This window comes from Rhinolophus ferrumequinum, chromosome 19 (genome assembly GCF_004115265.2).
Source record: "Rhinolophus ferrumequinum isolate MPI-CBG mRhiFer1 chromosome 19, mRhiFer1_v1.p, whole genome shotgun sequence".
NCBI classification, from domain to species: Eukaryota; Metazoa; Chordata; class Mammalia; order Chiroptera; family Rhinolophidae; genus Rhinolophus; species Rhinolophus ferrumequinum.
In genome coordinates this window covers 39,307,147-39,320,663 of record NC_046302.1, presented here as the reverse complement: position 1 = coordinate 39,320,663, position 13,517 = coordinate 39,307,147, and the positions used below count along the sequence as shown (strand labels likewise).

The 13,517-nt window shown below is 41.9% G+C and overlaps 1 protein-coding gene across 5 annotated transcripts in view; it reads left to right on the top strand.

Annotated features, from left to right (window-relative positions):
* The first annotated feature begins 1,598 nt into the window (after window positions 1-1,598).
* SMAD2 (SMAD family member 2) overlaps window positions 1,599-13,517 on the top strand; it is a 78,413-nt gene continuing 66,494 nt past the window's right edge. Inside the window, exons 1-2 of one of the 5 annotated variants that reach the window (XM_033087386.1) lie at window positions 1,889-2,303; window positions 2,633-2,716. The gene's annotated coding sequence lies outside the window, so the exon portion shown is untranslated. Of the gene's footprint in view, window positions 1,688-1,888; window positions 2,359-2,632; window positions 2,717-13,517 lie in introns of those variants that run through there. The other 4 variants (XM_033087385.1, XM_033087390.1, XM_033087387.1 and 1 more) reach the window with 4 other exon arrangements.

Below are 13,517 nucleotides of genomic sequence, written 5' to 3'. Positions count from 1 at the left end.
CCATCCTAGTAGCAGATTCGTCTGGAATCCCAGCCAGCCCTGCTTTTGTTTCTACTCCTACTCACCCAAATGGACACTCAAATGTACACTGTGATCACATAGGAGAAGATATTTGTATGACCCAGGGTAGCTTTTTAAAATGGTTGTCTTGTACTAGTAGGAAGAAGGACCAAAAACCAGAAACAGCCTTTCTATTTCTAAACTGAAGAAGCCTTTGCCCTAGACACCCTCCCTGGTGGCTCTGGGAAGTGGAAGCAGAGGCTTAGGAGGTGGAAGAGCTCCACCAATTGGCTTCCTGGGTGTCCCTCACAAGCTATTTTTAAAAAGGGGTGAGTAGAGCTGTCTCTAAACTGACAATGGAAGAAAACCACCCTGGAGGTCAACTTTTGAAGGACGAATTTCTACTAAGTAGGTTCATTTTAGCATAAGTGCAAGCAGGCAACAGAAGGGAAGAAATGTTAACGATTATTTATTTTAACTTAAAGACTTGTGCTGTTCACTTTGATACTTATTTTATCACCACACAACTACATTTGAGTAGCTATCATTGCAGGTGAGTTCCATTTGCCAGAGATCACAGATTTGGAACAGAGCTGAATTCAAAACTACAGTTTGCCTACCTCCAGGGTTCATGCTCTTTATCACAACCTTTCCATGAGAAAAGTACTTCGATGTTTGAGGAGAGAGACGGTGGAAATGAAGATTTTGTAAGACTCAGGGAATGGCCAAATCTCTCCAGAAGGCACCTTCCTCAGGGAAGCCTTAATTTCTGAAAAGAGGGTATACTTCAAGAACTTTTTGAAATGGTCATTTGGTACTTCCTGCTTACTGAGATGTATTCTTAATGCCTCTTTCCCGCTTGAGTCCCTAATGAAATCCATTAAGTAAGGAGCACATGCGACTGAGCGCTGGACAGGGAGCCAAGAAAACCCGTGTCTTGTCTCTGCTACCAACTACCTGTGTGAAACCTTACTTTCTCTTCCACTTCTATGGTGTTCCCTGCCTAACGTAGTAAGTGCTTAATAAATACTTCAGGTGATTGATAGTTGGGGTCAATATTTCAGCAGAGATTAGGGTGTCCTAAGGTAAAAGCAAGTTACGCGGGGCCCCCACCAGCTTTGAGCAGCCAGTAGAAGCTTAGAGCTCTGCAGCGCAATGTGTGAAGTTGGGCCTATGCAATTTACCGGAACAGCGGAGAAATGAAGAGGAAGATAATCCAGCATTTGAGGGACATCGTGCTTATCTTTTAAACTTTACAAGGATCGTTGAGATCATGCATTATTAGCACCATTTTTAACAAAGAGAGAAACAAGATTCAGATTATTAACAAAACTACCTGGCATTCCCTATCCTGGCGCTAATGCCCATAGAAGATCCCCGCCCTGCGCTTATTTACATTTCGGACCCCGCCCACTCGCCCGTTCATTTGCATATGGGCGTGCCCAGTGTGGGTCGGGTACCGCGGCTCCCGCGGAACCCTTTTTATGTCTATGGTTCGTCCAGTCCTCTGGTCCAAACCCGGGCCTTCCCAGGGGATGAGCACGTGTCCACTCCCGGCTTGGCTGGAAGGTGGGACAGGCGGCGGCCCCCAACAGGCTCCACCCAATGGCGTTGGAGAGGCCGAGCAGGGGTCCAGGGCCGAGGCAATGAGGAATGGGTGATCGCCCGGGGCTGTTTTCCCAGCGCGGTAGGATGCGTGCTTTCTCCTTCCTCCCTTCCTAGAGCCTCTCCTGGGAGCGCGCGGAAGACGAAGTCGGCCGAAACCGCGAGCGTCCCACCCCACCTAGTCCTCCGCCGCCGACCGCCCGCCCGGCCGCGCCTCGCCTCACGCTCTACGGGGAAGGCGGGACCAATCAGCGAGCGACGTCTCCCTTCCGATTCGAGGCCCTCGACGCGCGGCTCACACCCCGAGCACCTCGCACGCTGATTGGCTGCGCGCGCCGCCGGTCGGGCCCGGGAGGGCGGGGCGGGCCGAAGGGAAAGGAGGTGGGGAGGTAGTAGCCGCGACTCTCGGAGCCCTGCTCGCGCTCTGGCCCTTCCCGGGCACTCAGCCTTCTTCCTTCCCTCCTCTGCTCGCCCCGTCTTCCGTGCACGGCGAGCGCTGCGCTCGGCCGGCGTGCCTCGCGCCCTAACGGGCGGCCGGGGGCGCCAATCAGCGGGCGGCAGGGTGCCAGCCCGGGGCTACGCTGGCGAATCGGCGGGGCTCGCGGCCCGGGGTGGGAGGCGGGTCTACCGCGCGGCCGCGGCGGCGGAGAAGCAGCTCCCAGCCAGCAGCCAGCGAGCGCCGAGCGAGCCGCCCGGAGGTGGGTGCGCCGCGCCGCTGCGGCCGGCGGCGGAGGGCGCAGGGCGGAAGCAGAGGTGGGCTGGCGTGCGCGGCTGGGTAGGGCTCGGTCGTCCGGGCTGCCCGGGGTGTGGGGGATGCGGGCGCGCGCCTGAGGGGAGGAGGGGCGGCGGCGGCGGGACGCGCGTCCCCACCCCCTCCTTTCCGCGGGCGGCGGCCGGGCTCGCGCCCCCTCCCCGCGCGCCGGGGCCGCGGGCCGGGCACTGGTTAGGGGGCGGGGCGGGAGGCCGGGCGGCCGCGAGAGTGTTTTCAGTTCCGCCTCCAATCGCCCATTCCCCTCTCCCCTCCCAGCCCCTCATCCCGTTCGGAAGAGGAAGGAACAAAAGGTCCCAGACCCCCGGCTTTTACCGGGCGGGACCCGGAGCCTCGGTCCAGGTAAAACCGCGGCGCCCGGTGGGCCCTTGGGGTTAGGGGTGTGTTTGCGTTGGGCTGGGGTCGGTGAGGCTCGCCCCATCGCACGGCCACTGGAGCTGGTGGCTGGGGTGTGGCGAGGTCGGGGCAGCAGTGCGCCCGGGCCCTCGGGGTGCGGGAACGCGGGGCTGGGCAGGCCGAAGGGAAGGGGTCCGCGCCCGGAGCTGCCTGCTGCCGGGTCCGGGGCGGGGGCCTGCTGGGGCCCTTCCCCTCCGCCGCGAAAACACTGGGTAGTTTGTGATTCTGATTTTCAAAGCCGGAGGGACCGAGCTCTCGTTTCGGGAGTTGTTGGGAAGCTGTGTTAGTAGCGTGCAATACTTTGCTTCCACTTTTTTTTGGTCGTGTAACCTTTGTTAACCATTATAGTCTCAGGGTTCTGAATTGCTTGTGTGTACTCTCACACAAACATGCACACGGCTGATACTCTGTCGAGCTCCTTCTCTACTCACTTGTAAAAGTTGCTCTGTGAGTGGAGCCTGTTAGTTTTTATCACACACCTTTAGAAGGCACGCTAATTGATCTCATGTATTTCAAACTTGGTTTTCAAATTTGCAACTTTAATTGTTTTGTTTTCTCCTGGGGGGATACTGTCCTTGGGTTGGATACTTTTGTCCTTTACTTACTTAACCCTTATATGGTTAATGGTTTCCTTTTGGTCCTAAACAAACGAAAAACAATGCCTAGGTTGATTTTGTTATTCCTTCCTCTCGACCCTTTAAATAGCTAAATACTACCAGTTTGTTGTCAACTAAACCTTTATTTAAGAAAACGTCTCCAGGTAAAATGAAGTTGGAGGTAGCATTTTCCATCAGTCATGTCTTGTTACAGTTTGGAATATCCTAAATTTTAAACTTTTTAAATGACACATGTAAAGTAATTGTTGATAAATAAAAGATCATGCGAACTTACTTGGAGTAATTTTATCTTTTCAAAACTGGTCCCTGAAATTTGAATTAACTTCCAGGATCCTGAATGATTCTATAATCTTAGTTCCTTTTCACTTTTTCTCTGATTTTATATGAATTGAACCAGTACCACTGATTGTAAGGATGTTTTTCTTGAGTCTAATAAGATAACAAATTTGCTATTACTCTGAAAATACCTTTTCTGTTCTAGTTTTGACTTGCTTTAAAAAAAAAGTATACTCATAAATCCAGTTAAATGAAGATTGAGGAGTTTTAATGTGAGTAAATAAGCAAATGTAGCACAGAGATGGGAGAAATAATGTGAAGTGGATTTCATAAATGTATCACAGTTTGAGGATTTTTTTATTTGCCTTGGGAAAACCACACAGGAAATCAATAGAATTGTTTGACCAAAAGGTCATTTAGCAAACGTTTATGGTAAATTCAGAAAGTAACACTGATTTTAAAGTTCCTTAGTTTTTGCCATAAAATTAGTTGTGGTAGTAAATAAGAATAATTCAAGTCTTCTGGGCATTTTTAAGGTGAGTGCCCACTTATACTCTTCTAATGTCACAATTAATTGACTTTAAAGTAGTTCATTGGCTAGTATTAATGTAATGTGATTGGAAACATCCATTTCTGGGCTTGTTTTAGTAAGAAATTGTTCTTAGAAAGAGCTTTGTTTTTATACTTTGTAGCTATACCTTTTAAAGTGATTTCACATTGTAGGTGTTCAACAAAAGTTTGGTTGTTCCTAGTCATAAGTGGTCAAATCTACGATCTGTAAGGTTCATTAAAAAAATAGCTGTGTAAGAAACTGCAGGGTAATTTTCTGTTTGTGTCCTGTCAGACTTGGTATGTGTTTTAACTCTTTAAGTAGGGATTTGGGGATGGTGTCATATATTTCAGCAGAAATTCTCTAATAGAAACAAAGGTTTCTACTGAAAGATGGCAAAGGTCCTCTTTTCATTTTCATATTGAAGATTAGAATCTTGCTGCTGCTGTAAACTTCACATTGGGGGGAAATATGTGAGTGTAAAACATTCAGTTTAGCTGCATAACCTGCAGATTATAGACCCGATTTCTGTATTTTGCGGATATTTTCAGTTGTGGGTTTTACAAGGGTCTGAATGCTTTCCTTGTTTGGTTTTTATTTTGTTAAGTTTTGTATTTTAGGATTCCAAAGGCAGGCTTCGTTTTGTAGCAGTTTTTTTTTTTTATACAGGTGTCTTTTGTAATGCATATAAAAGCTGTATTTAGTGCAGTCTGGCAGATGGAGGTTTATTCATATTCTTGGGACAAGAGTCATTTTTAGAGGATGGAGAGGGGCATGTCTTTTAGATTTCTTGTCTTTTGATGGGAGTAGAAGAGCCTTTTTTTAAGCTCTTAGTTTCTGTAAGCGGAAAGGTGTTTTTCACTAAGGGTATGTCAGAAAATGTGAAGTAAGAATTCAAAACCAAATTCCGGAGAGGCTATGCATTTATTCAACAACTTGTATTTATTGAACAAGTAGCAATTATTCATTTATTCAACAAATAAAATAACCTTTTCTGTGTGTCAGGTCCTGACTAGGCAATAAAGTATCTAACAGGGAACAAGTATATCTCTTATCCTTAATGGAATTAGAAAAGTAGAAACTCCTCACATCTCCTGCCCTGTCCTGCAGTTTAGAGTAAGAAAGTCATGTTAGTGCAAATTGAGGGAGCTTGTAATACATTACTGAGCCAATTTCTAAAGTGTGCTTGCCTTGCTTTCTATAATCTAGATACCAAGTGTGTTAACTCATAGTGTCACTGGAAACAGTCTGTATTTTTTGGGGGGAATTTTTCACATTTTTTGCACAATCTATACAAACTGAAGATGTGGCCAGTTTTTCGGAAACATTTGTTGCTGAACAGGTGAACACTTGTAGAGCTAAGCTTACTTTGGTTTGCTTATCCATTGCTCTTTAGTTAGAGAAACTGGTTAGGGGAAAGAAAGCAAACTTGAATCAGTCAGGTTCCAATGAAAGTCTCAGAAATAAAGTGTTAAGACAATTAGCTAAACCAGTAATAAGGAATGGGCTGCACTATCATGTAGTGGAAAGGCCATGGGTTTTGGATAGAGAGAGCTAAGCTAATAATTGGTTTCTCAGTTACTATATTGGGCAAATTACTTAACTCCTGAGCCTTGGTTTTCTGGCTGAAAATGGAGGTAACACCTACCTCTTAAGGTTATTACAAGAATTAAATGATCCTCATTAAAGTACCTAGAACATTGCCTCAGACATTAAGAGTCCTCCCAGATGATCTCTTCACTTGTTCTCTACTAGTGGTTTTCAGTTGTTTTCTTTCTAATCCAAATGATTTGCCTGTACTCTTATCCTTGACCTATTATAAAATGCATTTGAGAAGCAGGCACTAAGCAGAGAAGGCCTGGGGCAGTCAATGTACTGCCCACGTCCATGTACTTTAGAGCTTTAGTCATAGGAGCGCCATTGAGACCCTTCATCAGAACCTGTTGGCATTTATTTCAAATACTTCTAACAAGGAAAAGTGACCTGGCTTCTAAGCCGAAAGGGGATTAGAAACATGTATTTGTAGGTAATGTGGGGGCTTAAGGGGAGTGTAGTGGCCGTGGGAGGATGGGAAATTGTTAGCTTGCTGTCTGTCATAAGAAAAAACAGAACAACCTGGAAAGGATGAGAGAGGTAATCTACAAGACACAAAAACAAATATTCAAAGCCTATCCAGCATGTCTGGGACCATCCAGTGCAGGACCAGACCTGAAAGTGTAGTAATGAATGTTCATCAATTAGCTTAAGTCATGTTTGGGGAAATCTTCTTACGAATGCAGTAATCTACATAATATACTTTAGACTGTCATTCAGGATGATTAACAAATGTTCTTAAAGGAGTAGAACATTGTGCTTTATCGAATGACTTATTTCATGGAAGAACCGCAGTATCTGCTGTGACCGAGGTGTTTTTCATTTGCTTTGCCATTCAGTGTTCCCAATTCCAGATTGGAAGGCCTTTCCATACCACACCTTTCCTTCTGAGTAAGTCATTCTTTTTGTCAGTCTGCAAGGATGTCACGTGAAATTCTTCACTCGGGCTTGGAGAGAGTGAACTATAGAATATAGATTTCACACAACTCGTTAAAGGTGAAAGGAGTACACAGTGCTAGAGATTTCCAGGATCAAACTTGGATGGACAGTTGGTTAGTCTGTCCGTTGATGGCTTCTTGCCTCATATCTGACTCCTACCCTCTATTAGCCTTGATAAATTTTTTGGATCCTCCTCCTTCCTATCTCAGCATTACTTTCTAAACCATCTACTCTATCAAGTGTTAATTGGTGATGTACTATATAGCCTTGGCTATTTAAACAAAGGTTTAAAAGCTAGGATTTTTTTTTTTTAACCACTACTAGAAAAGTAATCCAGCCTTTTTTGCTTAACTATGCAGTCAGAGGCTTACAGCTTGTCTTTCATCAATTTTGGTCATTTCTCTAGATTGGTGTAATTGTGATGTGTTCAGTTAGGAGATATTTCAAAGTTGATTCTAGATATACTGGGGGTGCCAAAAAAATGTACACACATGACTTGTATTCATCTTTTGTTATCGATATATATTGGGTATTACAATTTTAATAGTTTTTTTCCTTCTTAAAATGTGTATACATTTCTTTGGCACCCTCTGTATATCTCAAGGATAGCTCTCAGCTTCAATTTCAGTAATTTCATGTAGGGGAAATATAATTTTGCCAAGCCAGGTGTATTTAGACACTGCCTCTGGTTTGGCCAGATAGCCAGAAATATTGGGGCATTTCTCTGACTTACATACTTGCCTCGCATTGTAGAGTGTGAGTAGCTCTTTAGCTCCATGGGTTCTTTTTAGATGTCACTGAGCCACACTGATAGGACTGGTGTCTGGTAAATTAGATCTGTCCTTACGCTTGTACTCTTCAGAAAACAAATTCTAAAGTGATTCATACTAAATTTGTGAGTTTACTATGAAATTGTCACTAATTCTTCCAGAAGTAGTTCTGTAATTTTTAAAAAACTGGAATTACTTTCGCCTCGGGCTAGAACAGGAAAATGTATAGATTAGTTGTAGTCCGTGCAGTACACATGTCCAGTTTGCACCTGAAAAACTGCATTTCTGTGAATAATCTACAGTGCCCTAGCTCCCCTGCCTTTTAGAGGGCAGGGCATAGTTTCGAGTTGAATGTATTCAGTTAGTAAGGAAGAATAATCTTGGGGGAACCACTGGAAGCTCCTCAAATTTTTAATTCAAAAAAGACTCTTGATCTGAAGAAGTAGCATAGTAAATCTGTGATCTTGTAATTTGCCTGTGTTTAAAATAACATTCTCATATGCTGCTTCAGCTTCTTCCAAACTTCTGTAAAGAGGTAAGTTTAAGGTGTTATAAATATTAAGGAACTGCTCCATCTTAAACGCACCATTCGTTACAAAATGTGGAGCAGTGAATCTGATTTGCAAAGTTCACAGAATAAACTTGATAAATGGTGCAGTGGAAGCTGGGCCCATGAGCTTGCTTTCTCCCTTGATTTGAATGAACTATGGAAACTTTTTTGTTGACTAAAGCTGCTCTGTGGCAGTGAATGCAAATTTTCCAAGTTTAGACCAAGCTTTTACTTCATAGACAGGTGGTTAGGCTATAGTTCATGTAAGCTGGCCAATTAAGCTTTTCTTTATAAATTGTTTTAAGTATCAGGAGGGTCCCGCTTTGGCCTGAGGTTTGTACATTGACCATTTCTGCTCTAAACCACTAGTTTTCAAATTTAAAGCATGCACACACACACCTATGCACACAACAACATCCATAAGGTTCTTTAAAAAAAAAAAAATGCAGAATTTCAAAATGTAAGGGGGAATGGGCGGGTGCTGAAGCTCTGCCTACTCAGTTTTCCTCTCCTTCTTACCCCTAGGAAACCTTGAAAGCTCCACTGAAGAATAATAGATCTTAGAGAAAAATGTTTGTTGTAAGAAAACACTGTCCAATATGGTAGCACACTGGCCACATGGTGACTGTTTAGCGCTTGAAATACGGGTACTGTGACAGAGGAAATGAATGTTAAATTTAACTTCAATCTTTATAGAAAGTTCTTTTGGACGTTGCTATCCTAGACTTTGTTTTGATTGCACTTTTACACCCTGAATTGTACACACTGGACGTAGTAGGTGTAAGTTGCTGCTTCAGCAGAGGTGAAGCCGGATTCTGGGAGGTTGGAGGGCTAAATGTTCATGCTGATTTGGTCTGGGCCTGTGGAGTCCCCTGACAGATGGATGCTTTTTTATAATCCAGGACTGATAAACCAGTATGGAAGTTTATATTTACAAGCTGATTATAGAACTATAGGTTTCACACAACTCATTAAAGATGAAAGGAATATAACTGAAGTAAAGAACAGGTAATCTCTTTCCACCGCAGTCCCTATGTCATGTGGCTTTTACTGAACTAATGACCTACTTTTAGGGTTCAATTCAAGCGCTGACATTAGGTGTAGCAGTTCATAAAATTGGACACAAAAATGTTTCCTATTTGCTTTTGTTTAAAAGGCACACTATCCATCATTCTCTATGGGGTCAACTTACATTTCCAGTTGTCAGTGTTTCCTTACTAGCTTTCAACTTTGGAAAAAAACATAGTTACAGTGAGAATGGAGAAATCGGTATTTTTAAAATGGTTTTTAATTTTGTTGTTGTTTTTTAAAATGCTTTCTGTTGTCCTGATTTCTTTGACTAAAACAGTTGTAAAAATCCAGGTCATAAGTGATCTGCTTTTTTCTCTACCTTGTGTGATACATACTTGAACATGGATTGCCAAAAATCTAATATACTATTTCCAGAGGGACCTTAGGTGTTCTTTATGAGGCAGCACCATCATATTTTAAGTATTTTATGTTGTAGCATCCAGCTTGATTTTCTCTTGAAATAAAAATTCATAGAGGTATTTGGGGAGTATGTTATGTTTGCAGTTTGAAGAGATTTGAGATTACATTTGCCTTCTATATTTAATTACTTCCTTTGTTCTAGACTTGAACTTTGTGAAGTGTTTTTTGCCACTTTCATAGTCCCCTTCCCACTGCCCTTTCAGAAGTCATCAGTGAGTTCTGAATGGCCAAGTTTAGCTGTCTGTGCTCAATTATCTTACTGCTATCTTTAGTATTTGCCATTATTGACTCTATTTAGGTTTCTTAAAATCACACAGACATGCTAGAACAGACACAGATTAGTCTCTTTTCTCCTGTTATGAATGTTGGGTAGAATGTCAAATTGGTTTTCTCATATATAGTTAATCTAGAGATGGAAGAGGAGAGCAAGGGGAAAGAAAAGTCCCCAGGAACCAGAAACTTAGAAAAATCAGTCGGTGTTAAGGAAAAGCTGGCCTTAGGGAATTTACTAGATAAAGAATCCAGTTGCTGGGGAAGGGGTTGTAATACCATTTGGGGAAGGGAAATATAACTCTGGGAACTGTATGCTAAAAAAATACATACAAAAACTGTTCCGATGTCATTAAAACATCTGTGGCCTCTGGGAAAAACAGCCTCAAACCTCTCTATGGAGGAACTAAAAAAACACTAGTGTTGATAAGATGGACTTAAATATCACATGAAGGCCAAGCAGGGTCAATAAAAAGCAAGACACCAGCTAAATGTAGACTGGTGGGATTTTTTTAATAGGTATACATTATTGTAACTCAAAATTCAGAAGGTACAAGATACACAGTCAGCCTGTCACTTGCCACCCAGTTGTCTCTTCAAAGGCAAGTAGCATTTTTGTGTAACGTTCCAGAGATTTTACGTATGTATGAGCAACTTTGTGCATATACTAGCTTTCAGTACAAATGGTCATATATTTTACTTAATGCATCTTGTAGATTATTCCATGTTAGTACATAATGCCTTTTTACGTTTCTTTTGGTTGCATGGTATTCCTTTTGTATGGGTGTCTATAATATTAGGTTGGTGCAAAAGTAATTGCGGTTTTTGCAGTTATTTTTAACCTTATAAACCGCAGTTACTTTTGCACCAACCTAATACATTTCATCAGTCCTCTGTTGATTGACACTTGTTATTTCCAGTCTTGTGGTATTAAAAACAGTGCTGCAACAAATAACTGTTCATATATCATTGTACACATACATAAGATAGATTGTTAGAAGTATGTCAAAGTATATTTACATTTGTATATTTTAGGGAATGTACTTTATTCACTTTTTTGACTAGGTAATAAATGTACATGGTGCAAAATTCAAAAGGAACAAATTAGTAAATAATGAAAAGTAAGTCTTCCTTAGATCTTCTACCTTCAGCTACCAAGTTCCACTTTCCAGAAATGTGACCACTGTTACTAGCTTCTCGAGTATCGCTGTCCAATAAGTAGCGGCATGTGGCTATTTAACACTTGAAATGTAGCTAGTCTGAATTTAGATGGGCTGCAAGTGTAAAGTAAACACTAAATATATAACAGTACAAAAAAATGGAATGTAAAATATCTCAATAACAATAGTGAAATAATTTGGATATATTGGGGTAGATTAATAAAATTGTTAAATGATTAATTTCACCTATTTTTACTTTTTTAATGTGGCTAATAAAAATTTACAATTATATATGTGGTTTGCATCCTATTTCTGTTGGACAGCACTGGTCTAAAGAGGTTCCATACATACATAAACATGTATGAATATATGAGAATTCCTCTAATCAGGCAGGTTTTTCTTCCTTTTGCATTGTAATGTATGGGATCAGAAATCGCTTGCTAAGATGTTAGTTAAAAGAGTTACCAGGCTGTTCTCTATTGTGTCATTTATTCTCAGCCATTTACCATGACCATTGTGGGTCTCATCAGCGAAAATCATGCTTCCATTGACTTTTACGATGTTTGTTCACTGGAGAGAATCCTGGCATACTCTTGGCTACATGGGTTTGAACTTGCTCCAATTTACACTAGTTGCTTCTACACCTAGGACACTGCATTCAACCTAGGAATCCCCCTTCACTACCATCTTGTGGGATTTCCTTACCTCTCTCCTTTGTTAGATCTTCCACGTTTGTTTTGCTCTCGCTCCTCTTGATGAAACATATTCTTCAGGACTTCACTTGAGAGAGAGGGTGTGTGGGGTAAATGTTTGGATATGCTACATGTCTGAAAATAATACCTTTATTCTATTCTGATTGGGCAATAGGATAATAGGTTAGAAATATTTTTTTCCCCTCAAAATTATGAAGGCACTGCTATGTTGACTTCACTTACAGTGTTACTGTTGAGAAAACCAAAGTCATTCTGATCCTTTTCTATATTACCTGTTTTTTTCTTCCTGGAGACTTGAGGCTGTTTCATTGTACTCAGCGTTCTGAAGTTTCACAGCCACTGGCATTGATGTGGGTGGTTTTCATCCTTTGTCCTGGGGTCTTAATGAGCCCTTCCAATCTGGAAATGCCCATCTTCCTGTTCAGGGGATATTTCTTGATTTCTTTGATTACCCCCCACCCTCCATTATCTCTGATATCTTTTTGGAAGTCCTGTTTGAACATTGGATCTCCTGATGTGGTCCTCCACTTTTCACTTTCTCTCCTGTTTTTCATCTTCTACTTTCTGGGAGATTGCCTCTATCTTTCAATCCTTCTCTTGATACCCACCCCCATTGCTACTCTCATGAGCTGTCACGCTGTTGAAGAGCTCTTTTATTCTTAATCAGTGTTCTCTTTGTACAGCATGCTTCTCTAGCTTCAGATTTGCTATACTTTCTTTTACTTCTCTAGGTATATTGATTTTTACAATGTTTTCTTTCTCTGTTTCTTGAGGTTGCATTTTTCTGTTTTTGTTTGCCATTTTTCCTCAGATAAAGTAATCCTTGGTTAAGAAGGTAGAGGTCTGAAAAGCTCATTGGAAACTAAGCATGTGGGTGAGGCTTGTCTCCTTTCATTTTCACTGTAGAGTGATCTGAGTGGGCTGTTTGTTGGTAAACTCTCAATATTAGTGTCTGTACCTCTTTCCTCCTGGGTTTGTCAGGTACCCCAGCCCAGGAGATTTAGAGGCATCTCAGTCTGACTAAATGAGTAAAGGTCTGGCTGCTAGTATTTTGGGAGCCAGAACACAGTGGAGGAAGGGTTGGGGAGGCTCTGTATTTAGCATGCAGCGTGCTCATGTTCACTTACTCCCCCTCTTCTCCTAATGGTACCCAGGCCATGTCCTAGTCCAGGGAGACATAGTTTTCTGGAGAGGGAGAGGGGCAGTTACCCATGTAAGGATATAAATGCTTCTCAAATATCTCTCACCCAGTCCTGCCTATTTTATCTCCTTTCCCCACCTGGCCTTCAGTTCCTGCTCTGACCAGTTCTGGTTACTTAACCTTCTGAGGATTCTGCTGTGTAAATCGGAATGTTTCCCTACAGCCAGCCTAGAATCAGTAGTCTCTCTTAGTAAATCATAGTTACTGCTCATTCATCCATTTTCCTGTTATCAAAATTTTGCTTGTTTCTTCCTTACTCTTCTCTATATCCTTGTGAGATTGTCTTTTTTCTTTTTAAATTCCTTTATTATGGTTTTTAATAGGCTGCTGTCTAAACCTGTAACCCACTGATTAAAGTTTTCTATTAAAAAGTTTTTTAAGGATTGATGTGGAATGTATAACTCCAAATTAGTAGGGATAAGGGTCTGGAAATGAAGAATATCCAATCATTTCAATAGAGGCAGGAAAAGAGAAAAAAGAAGCAAGGAAAATGCATAGGAATTAGAATACACAAAATGAGTTGATAGAAAATAAATATCTCCATAAACCCAATGCATAACTTCAGATTAAGCTTTCTGGTTAAAGGAGAAAGAAAACCTCTTTAAATATCCAACCAA